The 14213-nt window shown below is 44.0% G+C and overlaps 1 protein-coding gene across 1 annotated transcript in view; it reads left to right on the forward strand.

The window, feature by feature from the left end:
• LOC143183829 (uncharacterized) overlaps nt 1–14213 on the forward strand; it is a 118594-nt gene that overhangs the window by 96389 nt on the left and 7992 nt on the right. The window lies entirely within an intron of this gene.

Here is a 14213-nt window from a genome sequence, read left to right on the forward strand (position 1 = left end):
ATGATTAAGCACCTTCGTTTTACTCTCCGCTAACTCATGAACAATTTTCATTCGTTATTTTCGTCAATTCTACATTGTATATGCCTTGTTTAGAACCCTTGTAATTAATGTTTATGCTGAGTCACGGAGAAGGGTTTACTTCAGCCACCTTCCCACATGTGCAATGCGTAATGCAGGGTGCATTGGAGATGTGGGAATGCGGCTTTTGAAGTAATTTCAATATCAATTAAAAAATAGTGGCCACGTAATTAAACTATAGTACTAATAATAATAGTAATAGTAGTAGTAACAACAGCAACTTTATCACTAATCCAGAAAAAAAATGAATTAGAATCGTTGATGGACCAAAATCCTATAAAGGCGTCGAGATACCGATAACGCCGAAACTAATCGCTAAACTCAAGATAAATGGCGTTACACGTTCCTGTTATCACGCGATGTTCAGGCATAAAGGATGATCTCTCGTGGTCGCGCATATCGATTCTCGGTACACAGAGATCCTGTACGCCGCAGAATCTAATGCACGAACGACATGTTATCACCAGCATGCATGGAATCGACGCGATCCTTAATTATGTGCATTAGTACGATCATTATTCTCGTCATTATGGCGTACATAACGTTCGAGCATGTTGTACCATCCTCGCGGAAGATCGTCATTAATATACCACTAACCAGGATGCCTTGTAGGAGCGTGCATTTTCAACATTGATCGCGATAAATCAATCGATCCGTGATATTTGTTTTAATCGCGAAATTGATCCGTGACAACAGATACTTCATGGACCACTGACTAACAAAGATGAAGAATACTCAGTCCTATTTATTCGGTCCATCGTTGCGTCTTGTAACAGGTGACGGTGTGGCTCTAGGCGATAGTGTCATCATCAGAGTGCTAAATTGCCATTACGTTGCGCATGGCGACACGTACTTTAGAAAAGAGATTAGTACTGTTGCTATAACAAGCTTATCGTTACCTTAGTTAGGGGCCTAGGCTCGAAAACATGACGAGACTGCCAATGGTCCAGGTGCAATGCTAATGGTGATTTCTCTAAACCAACATGAGGCAACGATGTTAGCCTTGAAACACTAAAATGTAGTATGCAATTTTTTCTTTTTTATATCATATTCTCCTATATTAGTTTCTTCTCAAATGTTGCTTTCTTAGAGTCCCATATTTAGGTTCTCGATATTCGGTGGCCTCGAAACTGACATCCTCCGAAATCGACATCTCCAGCAGTTCCACCCTTTCGATCGTTCTCTCCTTATCTTAATTACTAACAGCTATGCTCCTTGTTCCCCATGATCTCCCTCTTTGCCCGCTGGTCCGCGCGCAGGGTTGCAGCGTGTCGCTCGGAGCCGAAGTTGTAAATTCGCCTGCGGTTCGGTTGCGTGCCCTTTATAGGCAAGGCTCTTAAGGGGCCACGTCTCAAGTTTTAAGGTCCGTGGGACCGGTGGATCGCGGACATGATTGCATTTGCATTATACACGCGGCGGCGCGCACGCAGATTTATCTGCCCCTGGGGTTTATTTATCTGGAGTTATGGCAAACACTGACCGGCCCGAAGCTGGCCAATAACGTATGGTAATGGAGGGGTCCGATTGACTTTTTTACCCCTCCCACTCCAACTGCCTCGATGCCTCTCCCCTCCTTATCTCTAACTCACCATCTATCTCTTTCTCTCTCTCTTTTGACGCATTCCACGCTCCTCACTTTCTCTCTTCCACCCCGCGAGAACTTCCTCCCCCCTCACCCCTCTCGCCCCTCCGCGCCTATCATTCATTTCTCCCTTTCCACCCCGCGTCTCCCTTTCTTCTCCTAATTCTACGCGAGCTCGTCCCTCTTTCACTCTGTCTATTTCCGCGCGAGACCCTCTCGCTCGCGCCCCCTCCGCCTCGCCGCCCCTCGCGCGATTTCATTGGGCCCGCGGCCTATCATAACACGAACGATCGGTGAACCCTCGACCCCTGGTATCCTCCTACCTCGGACGCTCTTCCTCTTTTCTGCTGCCTGTTCTGGCTAACTACCCTTCTCGCACGGCTTTTCCTGTTCCACCTTCATTGGCACGTTTCCTGCCTGTGTCCTCGGGCTCGATCGCTTGGCGGATCGTAAGTGAAGATTGTTCGCGATTCTTCCGCGATATAAGCTGTTTTGTAGATGCAGTTTGTGTGGACTGTAATTATGTAGGATCTGCTGATCAGGATTGTGATATCTGGTATCGAGTGGAGTGATTATCTAGTTTGGGGTGGATAGTGAGTTTTGGAGGGCTTTAAATCACTAGTTTTGTTAGGGTATTTTATAAATTTCTGTTGCTTGAATGAAATATGATATATAATCGGTTGTCTTAAATGTTACTGGCTACAAATTCATACGATGATTTATGTATTTCTCTTACGTGGACGGCTGATCACATAGACAGTAGAATGCGACCGTCACTCGTCAGACAGTGAAATGTGAATGTTTTACGATCTTCTGCTGTAATGATATACTGCATCTACTTATGTCTTATTCCGAAAAGTAATTTTCATTCTCTTATATACAAGTTTTCTATTTTTTTTAGCATTGAAATCTTAAAATTAATAAGGGTTTCTTCCTCTACTAGTAACAAACTACAACGCAACAAAAAATACAGTGACGTGAATATTTTCCATATGAAACGATGGAATAAAGAATTTATCACGACAGTAAAAATTGCATTGAAGAAAGTGTCGCTTTTTTTCCAATTACGTCTCGACAATAATAATTAAAGTTTTTACACAAATCCCATTGCGAGCGGAGATAATTTACAATGTCATTATCGCCTCGTTTTCCTTCAAATGTCACACGTGTACTTATGACGCGGCTGCAGTTAACGCCACGACACAGCGTAGGCTTTATTACTCGCGAAATGGGCGATTCGTTGGCGAAAAGGGCAGCTGTCTCATTAGCGGTGCCGTACGAGCAGCCCGATATTGCTTGTAGCTCCTCAAATGCGCTGACGCGTCGCTGTCACCTTGCTCCACAGACACCTTTTACCATATACTTCTCTTTCAATCAAGCCAAGACTGCCGTTGCTATGGCGAGAGAGAAATCGATGCACTTTCCTTTGATCTTTGCATACGCGCGAAGCTAGACACTATTTTTACAACATACTATGAATAACTTTTCGCTTAAGCCTTTTTTTTAAATCTTGAAAGTTAAAATTAAATAATTATTCAGAGAGTAAATGTGTTTGAAAATGAAGTCTTTTTGCAATCGATTGTTTTGCGTAATGAGGTTCTATCTCTGTGAATTTGTCCTCTCGGCTTACAATATTTAATAAGCATTAGAACCTGAGTGGTTGCAGACAAACCTTGTTTGCCATTAACAAATAGACGTGATTACTTAACAACGAGGATAAACAGCGAGTAATGGTAGTAGAAAGGGAAACACAGATTTCAGTTTGAAAGCATCCAAGAAGTTCCAGTCGTAATTACACAGACGTTAACACTAAAATTACCAATGAGCAATACAAACCAATCTCATACGACATATCAAACTACACTCTTTCAATCGCTTTGCATATTACCATAAAGCTCCCAAAAAATTTCGAAGAATTTTATAAAAAAAGCATTCCATCTAGTAATCTTACTGTCACCTCCTACATATTCAATCCCATTTCACTGCACTCATCCAGTTTTTACCATGCTCCAAAAAAAATCCAGAGCAATTTTCCCTCTTCCATCTATCAAGCAAAACTCCTCCAAAACCAAAGACATCAGAAACTTCTCATTCCACAAACGAAAGCCTACTGTCCCAAGCTACTGTCAGCCTCGTTGTCGACTCGATTCAGGTCCAGACGCCTCAGGCCTGTTTCCACATACTCGGTCGCTGAGGGAGTTTCGCGCCAGGACTAATCTCGACTATATCAATTTTACATGAATCGACGTGTAAAGGCTCGTCCGTGCTGCGATTGGGTATCGCGGCGCGCTGCGAGAGGAACGGCACAGCTGCACGTTGCGCTCGATCGCTCCCGCTGAAGATGACGTAACAACCCGCTCCCACATACGTTCATACATCACGCGAGACTCGCGAGAAATGAATATATAAAGCCGCCTTTCCAATCCCTCGCGCGCCGCACACGAGACATGCAAACAGCCAGGCTACCGGAGTGAGATATTAACTGTCCAATCAGTATCGGCCGGTTCACGGTAGATCGAACCGAACCGCTTTTAACGGGCAAGGATTTCGTTTCCAGAGAACGCTACTTGCTCTCCGTTCACCATCTCGGACGTTGTTCTGCGTTCCATCGTTGCGTGTCTCCCGGAAATCGAGCATTTCTGGAGCTATTCACTTGATCCAGCTCCTGGCCACCTGGGGTATCCCGAGTAAAGAGTTAAAGAGTCCTGCTTGGGTAATTTTTGATTTCCTGGGTGTAACGTGCGTACATTACAGGGCAATTGAGCTCTAATGTGAAAAGAATGTTGCTTCGTTTGGGTTATATTGTGGCCTTTGATACGATTTACAATGTTGAAGGTAATCTCTGGTTTCGTGATGAACTGCTTCAAATTGCATCTCATGGCTGCAATTGAGAGTAAAGTGTGGACCTGGTTTGGTCGACTGGACGGCAGTATTCGGGGAATATCGTTTATTACTGCATATATTAGATAATGTCACGCATGTGAATGCTTAATGAAGGAGGATTGGGTAATTTGTTTTTATAGTCGAAGTTTTGTTCTCTCGTTGTATCTTTTAGGTCCAAACTTGTCTGCTCCCTGGGGTGCCTAAATGCTAAGATATCTTGAGGTTCATTTTTGCTCTAATTTTAATAATTGTCTGAACAGTGCTGGTATCGTTAAAAGTTGTTGTGTTGTTTTTGGAACTTTATAGCATGTTGGCGCTAAAAATAACTCCCTCGAGAATAAAGCTGACGAGTTTCTTCTTGAAGCGCCATCCAATCAACCACGATGTATTGTAAGGGAACTATAAATGTCATAGCCAGACAATATCACAACGACGTTCAACTAAAAGAAAGTCACAGGTCTAGCATGTATCTTCCTCCCATCAAGCTCCACGCAACGGGATTAATTACCGTTAATTAATAGCAAACCGACGTCCGGTGAAAACGAAAATAGAAAAGAAACGGCCCCGGTATTACGAGCCCGAGAGGTAAAAGCAATTTGTAAGACACACACCGCGAGAACTCGTAAAATTTCATCCTGGCAGCAATATAAATTTCACGATCGTAAAAGTCGTTTATGCCATCGAGCGTACGCCAACACGCGTGCTCGCAGCGTAACGAGATCGTTTGCAATTCCGTTCGAAACGAAAAATCGTTAAACCAGAACGCAGGAAATCGTTCGCTTGGCTCTCTCGATCTCGTTAAGTAAACATCGGTACTTAGCAATGATCGCAATTAAAGCTCTGCTTGATTGTACGTCGGCCACTAACCAGCGAGGATCTTCATTTGGATCTGATTGCGAGACCAAACGAATTATGGTGGTTATAAAATTGTATAAATTCCAGTCTCAAAGTCCGTCGTTAAATTATTGGATTTACTTGGTGTCTGCCGGACTACTATTGTATAATATACTGGAACGATAATGAAATTGAATTCATAATGATTCTCTGTTTGATGCAAAGAAGGGCTGATTAATTAGTTTACTTCCATTCGACAAGGAAATTTGATATTGGGCATTATCGTTCCCCTGACCATAGGGTCCAACATAAAAAATTAATTTAGTAGATATGACACGCTTCAGAAGCACAGGTTACCCAATAAATTAATTATTAGTGGTCTTAAAGTTGTATAAAGACCAGTTGTTTCATGTCTCAGTTTTTAGTGAAATTTTTACCTTCACGGTTATTTGAATTACACCGAAAGAAGATCTACGAGAATCGGTAAATTCAGTTTGAAATATAAAATATTCGCGCATCCCAATAACTATTATTTAAGAGCTTCCAGGAAAGCCTCCGTTCCACTAACGTTGTGTATCCACACTAAACGAGAATCGTAAATCATCGATTTTTACCCAACAAGAGCAGAAATTACAACCGCTTAATGAACGAGGAAATTGATATCAGACTGTATGAAAGCAACAAATCTTCCAGCAACATTGTGTCTCCCTTCCCGTCGTTGCTGGCATGCAACTGATAAATTTATATCACCGCAATAAACGATTTTTATTCGTGCACCGCTGCCGCCACTCGTATTTGCCGCATGACATTTCTCTTGGCGTGGCGCCCACCACCCACGGCATTAAATGTCACTCTCTGAAAAGGACGTGATCGATGTAACCCCGGTTTGCGTTTTGCTGTCTGGACTCCTCGAGAACTTCCTCTGCTCTTATGGGAAACGATGCCTAAAGCCCGCATTATTTGAACAAACTTGGTAGAACAGAAGGGTACCTTGCTAATTCCTGTGGGTGTCCTGCGATAAGAATAATGTGGGATAGGGGAACTGAAGAAATAGAAGAATATTAGTAGATACATATTTATTCATAAATTCTAACCAAACTTAGTGACTTCAATGTGAGTATTACATAAACAAAAAAATTTGCTTAATCTAAAGTGAAAGACTAATTCAGTCCTTCTTGTAACCATATAACACAAGTCTCAAAATAAGGCTGCTACAACTATTATCATCGACACCTGCAGAAGAAGTTATCAAGTCCCAGCTGAGCCACGAGTACTTACATTACTCTATGCAAGCATATAGAAAATTTAAAAGCTCGAATAAACCTGCTGCAGTGGATCGTCATCCACAAGCCAACACACCTAATCAGAACGCGAGCAAATAGAAACTCCGAGTGGCACTCCATTTCGTTCGAGTCTACGCTGAACGCAGTAAACCGGCCCGCTGGTTTCTTCCAACGAAATCTCTGGCTAAGGGAACTGACGCGAGCAAAACGAAGCTAATAATCGTGTCTGGATGACAGTCGATGCGGTCATTAATTGGCCAGCTCGCGGGGACCACCTAATTGGTAGATACAGATTACGCCGAGGCCTCTCATTTATCTGGCTGGCAGGGAGTGGGCCCGCCGATAAAGGAAGGGACCGTTGTCGCCGTGAGCTTTCCCTCTTCCGCGAATATCTCAATTTCCGTCGCTAGCGGTCTGCTGTTTTTTAAAACTCGACTCGCTCCGAGCGTCCCCCATTTGCATAATCTTAAATGGCATCTGGAAAGTATGCGGCGCATTTATACGGACAATATATACCGATCGCCGTCGCGATAACAGCGCCACGGTCCCCGGGAGCCATTCACTTACGCACCCTGGGATAAACGCGAGATAAACGATTCCAGGCGACGAATTAATGACAACTCGGCGTTCGCGCGAACCCGAGCGCGCGCTCGGAGAGAAAGCTGAACACCGGTTGCTCGATGGTAGTCTTTTCACCGGCGGTCTTCTGACCCCTCGCGTGTCGAATCACTGCCGTGGCCGTGTAATGACTCCGTGCGCTGATATTAGCACGCCCCTCCGTTCTTTTTTTGGTCAGCTTTCCGAGCAGCGTCCCACTCCTCGCCAGTCGTTCCGCGAACTCGGTTGCATAAGCGTTTTAATATGTTGCTCGAGCCTCGATCGGGGTGTAATCAATGGGGGGAGGCGTCAGTCCAGAACAGGTGCCTTCCTCGAAGTCGTAGAAGGTGGGACAGGTTGTCTCTGGCTACCCAAGTGGAAATGACAATTATGGGTAAGGTATGGTAGGCTTTATTGTAGCTGACAGTTTCGAGGTAATAGTCCGTAGTTTCAGATGGGACAGTGTTAACCCTTACCCTACGAAAGTGGAATATAGTCAACCACCAGTGTCAAACTCTCGAAAAGTCCATAATAGGAATTCTCAAAGTGAATACGTCAACTGCTTTCATGAATACAAAGCTTGGTTAGCTCCCAAAGTCCCCTCGTTAGACCTCGCGCGGCGTCGAAGTCGTACCATCGGCCGGTTTACGAGTCTCCATTATTCAGCGACCCGGAAGAGTCCTCGCGCATTGTTCGGAGGTGGTCAGCCACGCCTGCTGGCCAGGACATCCGGGCTACCACCGAAAGAACAAGAGACGAAAGAAGAAAGGGAGGACACCGAGCGTTTCTTCTGGTGGCGAACAGCGTGTAACACGTGGCAGTATCTTGTATCGGGGCCGCGATCCCCCGCTGGTAGCACGGTGTTCTACTCTATCCGCGGCGCTGCCATTCGCCTCTCCGCCGCGGATGCCAGTGGCGGTTCCGAGGGGGACACCAGGGCATCCTGGGGCCACCGCCACTCCCCCGCAACCCCCGTGCACCTCCGCCCAGATCTGTTGGCATACCTACAAGAGTAGATTTCCTGCAGATAACTGCCGACCGCACGGAGGTCCGCCGGTGGCCATAGGTGCACAACACTCTCCCCTCGGCGCTGCTGCTTGTGTGAGAGAGCCACGGTGTTATGGCTGTATAATATAGTCCCTCTTTCTCCCTTTCTGTCTCCCTCTTTCGAACGGCCGACCGCTGCGCTCCAAGCGACTGGTACCCGGGTTCAGCAGAGGTCATTGCAAGGTTGCCTTTCGAAGAGACCGCCTCGAAGAGGCGAGTCTCTCCTCCGGGCGACCACTTTCCCCGTTTGATCACCCTGCCATGCTGTTTCGAGTGTTGCCGGTGCAGCCAGGAGGTTGGAGGTGAGCCCCGGGAAGAGGTCGATGCGCTTCGAGGTCGGCCTTTTTTTCGGGACCCGCGGCTGGAAGCTGGGTGTGGGTGGAACGGTTCCAGGGTGACGGCTGGGAGGATTCTTCGCCAGTATTTTACGTATGCTTTCAGTTTATTATTATTTTGAGAGCCTTGCTTGGTCTGGCGAGCCATTTTAAGGGATTTTGAAATAGATTTGGTAAACGTAGACATTCTACTATTGCAGGAATTTGTCAATTTTAGTATTATGTCGATACAAGCTTGATGGTGCAGTCATTTTTTCTTGGAGCTAAGGTATTGAATATGTTAAGCCGAAATTAATTTCATAATTGTATATTCATGTGTGCTTAACGAAAACAGTAATTTGTCAAGTAGCGAGGATCAGAATTTGCAGTCATGAATCCTTAATGAGATTGCCATCTCTCTGCAGACTTCGTCGAAATCAAGAAGCGCAGCGGTTTCTTGCGAAACTAGTAAACAACAAATGACGAAACAGCTTTTCCTTTCACGGGAGCGTGCTCCACGGCAAGAATTCCGGTTGAATCGATTTCCTCACCGTTGCTGAAGGCTATCGTTTCCTTCGATCTCTCAAGCAACTTTCCGCGCTGCTTTTCGTCGACGGGCGCACGCACAGACTCGCAGCCAGCTGACCCTGAACTTTCTAAGCTAATTTAAATTCTCGAGCGGTACTCGGAGGTGCATTTAGACCTTTAGTCCCGACCTCGACCGTCTCGCTTCCGGTGAAAACTCTCAATGGGGATCTGTTTAGCTCCAGCTGATTATCAAACTACACTGACGGCATTAAAATGCTTAATAACACGGTGCACATGTTAATTGATCGTCCTATATTTCTCTTGAGAGAGATTCAGCGTGATGATTTATCATTTTTAAGACAAGTTCAGGACTTCGTGTTTTATCTTCATCTGCAGTGGAATACGGACAAATTTCACGGACCAAAATGTTATTTCTTTATCTGTCTTCTGTAAAAAGTCATAAATATTAGAAGATACTGATTCTAAGCATTCAGTTCTTGCTTCACAGTCTAGATATCGAAGATATCACCTCTGTTCGACTATCTTTCCGCATTTTGCCAAGGATCAAATCGCGAACTAAGGTATTACAGGCTTAATCGCCGTCATCGACTGATCGATGACGACGTGCCCGAAGCTAGTTCGAACGATCCTACATGTGTTGTGTCTACAACGTGTGCTCGTGTGTTATCGATCACGGTAACAGAAACAACGTTAGGTTTGCCTGGGTCTATGTACCTCTTGGCAAAAACAAGCGAAGCGGCGCGTTTGCAAGATTCAGCTGGCCGATCGTGTATGAAACAGGCTTTCTCGTTCGTCTGTTTTGCGAATTCTTCTATTCGTGACGCGTTCGAGTGGCGTGTTATCGATTTATGTGGTTCCTGTACCAAAGGTGCGCCGCCAAAGAGTCTTGATAGTGATAATACAGAAGATTAGAATGAGGATGATCTTCTCTCGAATTTCGTGACATGGATAAGAACTAAGTCTGATCCCTAGACTTCGTAAGTTTAGTTACTCTGTTCTATTATCTCATAGAAATTACATTTTTATTCAGAGTGGGCAATATAATAGGTACGATTAGTCATCAATTATTCACTCGACGAGCCTACAGTTATCAGCGTAGATATCTGAAATGAATGACAATCACAGGGTTGTGCTAGAAACCTTACAAAACTACGCTGGTGGACCTCAACCAGTTCTGAATAAAATAACCTCAGATACTCAATCAGAAAATCGTTCCCCTAACAAATGCGAAGTCGATAACTTGCTGCCACTAATAGATACAGCGAAACTCATTAAAACCGTTATCAGCGCAGAAAACATAATTTTGCTTGGCTAATCGCGCAAAGGGAGCAAGCTTATCCTCTGTGGCCTGTATTTTACTGGAACGTTTAATTTCATCACTTCATGACTGTTCAGGGCGCGCACCGCGGGAACGAATCGGGCCGATTTATCGACACCAGTTTATCACGAACTGCACTTTAATAACGAGTTATTGCAGAGGACCATGCCGCAAAGGAGACAGGCATTTATCAAGGGTTTAGCCAATAATAGAATGCGCTGGTTCATAAGCGCTCTGCGGGGGCGGTAATTTGTAGTAATGCTAGGCAACAATGTGTAACCACTTACGTGTGGGTTTATTTTTTGATTTCGCACACATTCTGAATTCAATGAGGAAATTGTGGGGGTTGGTGCGTGCAGAATTGCTGATTTGCATAGGGTAGCTATGAGCTACTATTATATGATAGAATAGATATTGTATTAAATTCATTCTTTCAGTAGCCTTCAATAGGGAATAATCTTATCGAATAAATAGGGTCCTAGAAATATTGTCACCTTTTTGATACCTCAGCTGAGCCTAAATGGAGAATCCTCCTAAGCTCCTAAGCTGGTAGTGGTGCTCTCATGCATTAATTTTCGCAACTGTGGTAAGCCTTTATCATTTATTGCTAACAGTCACCTGATATTTTCTAGATGAACGGGATCCCTGGTATCGCGATCTCGTTATCGAGTTGACCTTTTGCTCATTTTTCCCTCACCCTGGAGTCGATACTTTCTCCGATTGTTCTGCCGGCCCAGGGCGCCCTAACAATCTATTCCGTTCACGTGGCGCGGCTTATCGATTTCTCGAAACGACGTATACTGACCGCAGATAGCCCGAAGTGATCCGAAATCTCGCTTCGGGACACGATCTAGGAGAGTATCTCGGGGTCGAGCAATTTTCTTCTTACCGTATCGTAATAGCGTTATGGCGCCATTGGCAGCGGACACGATCGGCCACGACTTAGCAGATAGCGGCTGCGATCGGTGGCAATTTAAATTCTCGACGCACTCTTTTTTGCTCATTGCGAAGAAACGCTCTGATAAGGGTTGCAGTTGGAATTTTCTACTCTGGTTATCTTAGATAAAGAATCTTGGAAAATATTGGTGAAGCCGATAAATGGTTGCACTGAGGATGAAGTGATGATCCTTTTCCTTCTTTCCAGTCGTCGGCAGAGATTCTAGTAGAGGAGGAGGAATAACGAAGAGACTAGAAGGGTGGGGATGAAGCCACCTGCAATATGTTGAAGGTCGAGGAAGACAAGAGGCGATGAAATAAGTAAACGTGATTGGTCGATTAAAATCGAATGAACGAAAATTAATTCATAAAATACATACGTATCCAATTAATTAATGGGCCACTAAATTCAGATGACATGAAGTTCATAATTACTCCAGTTACTTAATGGGAACAGACTGAGGCCAATTGCTTCATCTGACTCGGTCCGCAGTAATCAATGGTAGCTGGTAACATTAAATATCCCTTGAGTTCAGCTTCTGAACTCCCCTCTCTCTTCCCCCAAAAAAGACCAGCACATTTGAGACTCTGAAGCCCCACGAAACCACGGTTCTCGTTAATTAAGAGTAAGCTATCACTGACTACTGCTCTGTAGTGAACAGGCTATCAAAAACTTGCCTCGCATTCCAGCTCGAAAGGGAGCTTATCGTCCAGCTTCCAGCATCGCAGAATCCACTTGTCAGGATCATCGATTTACAGTTTATCTCCCCGAGCCCTTCCAATTCCGATTAAAATGGCAACGCGTTCCAGCCTCTTTCCACAGGATTTCTGTACCGGAAATCGCTTTGCCCAGTGTACCAGCTCCTTCCCCCAAGAAGTCCTAAAGACATAAAAAGCCGGTGGCCTCGTGACAGCGAGCGTGGCTTCATTACCGAGAAACCTGTTAGTTATGCTAATATCGGCTTACGAACCCTTCATTATTGTTGATGAGCAATTAATACGCCCGGCTGCTTGTTGGCCGCCAGTGCTAATGCACTCTGAATGTCTCTCAATTACATGGCGACACGACTGTGGTCCGCGTGGATGGTGATCATCCAGCCCCGAGCTTTCTCGTTGCCTTGCCTTTCCACAGTGTTTTCGCTTAATGCGAAGTTAGAGACTCGTTACGAGGTATCTTCTACCTTTTGTCGCGTGAAACAGTCGATTAATTAATGACACCTCGTGGCTGGGATTGATCGGGGAATCGAAGGAAGAAGGCGAAGATATACTTTTCGTGGTTTACCTTTGGGGGTTGAAACGAGAGGTACTGTCAATCAGATATATTTAATGTTCTCGATATAGGCTCAGTGCCACTTCCCTCCGATATTTCTTGGAACTGTTTTCTGACTTTCTCTTTGGTTATTCGTCAGTGTGTCAGAACACATTAAATTATCAATAGGGGCAATTATCTGGAAAAATATGTACATGTTCCATAAGTTTGCTCATACGAAGTTGCAACTTTAGAACCATTAATGTGTATATTTACAATCTAGTAGTATTAATATTCTGTTTCTATAACAGTTTCTACTAACTTATCGGTTTTTCGGTCTACTTCACTTAACACACCTGATAACAACTCGCTCTGCTACAATATTAGCGATTTTTATTTTACCTCAGTCATAACGCAACAACCTGTTGCTATATATGACTCACAGAAATAATAGTATTCTATATACAATTCTTAATTGATGCGTATCAAGTGGAGTCTCTGGCTATGTACTTCAGGCTATTATGATTTACCTTCGTCGAAGTTGAAGCTCTTGAAACCGCTACACCTTATCAGAATATCCTTTGATTGCCGCGAGTCTGAACAGCTAATGGATACAAGAAAGTCTGACCAAGGTATTCTTTTTCTCCTCACGCGACATGTCGCTGCTCGTGACTTCCTCTATGACATAATTCCAGTCTACTTAAGCGATTCGTATCTCCTCGAGCTTATTTCACAGTCGGCCGAGTTATTCAGTTTTAATTACTTTGTGTCCAATATCATTTTGTACGTAGAAGAAAAGAATAATTAAAGCGCACGTAAATACAATGGATAACGAGCTGGGCGTGAGCAGCTTGGGACGGTGGTGAAAATAATATCACGTAAAAGAGTCACGCGAGCGAGGAAATCGAAGATAGCGGTGTTCCAGTGAACCCTGAATAGGGGGTGAAACTCATGAAAATAGCTCATGACGTAAAGACGTGATCGTGATCATGTGATAGCTTACATTTGGCTATAAAAAGAAGAATATACGAAGAACATTATTATTGGATGATTGTACTTGCAGAATATTCAACTCAGTAGAATATTTATCTACGATCAGCTCTGTTCATTCAATCATTAAAATCGAGAAGTCAGTAATACTTGTTTATCTCATAGTTGAGATGAAACAACTGGTTACCAAGTCCTCAATCCGTCTGCGTGTTTTCCATAATAGTAAGGAGCAGAAGCACTCAAAGAACTCTGAGTATGAATACCCCTGGAGTTGATCCGAGATAGAGGGTAAGGAATCTCATCGTACACGTATTAAGTATGGGTGTGGTCTGACGAAGCATATTTTCGATTAGAACCTTAAAATTAGAAGATAAATAGAGCCCCAAAAAATCTAGAAATAAAAAAAATTGCGATAAAAGTAGCCAGAAGAAAAGCTGAAGAAAGAAAAACCCCTCAAAACGAACAAAAGTACATAAACCAAGAAGAAAGCAAGAACACCATTAACAGGAATGCAACAGACAAGTGCAGAAATGCATTCAGATAGTCGACAATG

This window comes from Calliopsis andreniformis, chromosome 9 (assembly GCF_051401765.1).
Source record: "Calliopsis andreniformis isolate RMS-2024a chromosome 9, iyCalAndr_principal, whole genome shotgun sequence".
NCBI classification, from domain to species: Eukaryota; Metazoa; Arthropoda; class Insecta; order Hymenoptera; family Andrenidae; genus Calliopsis; species Calliopsis andreniformis.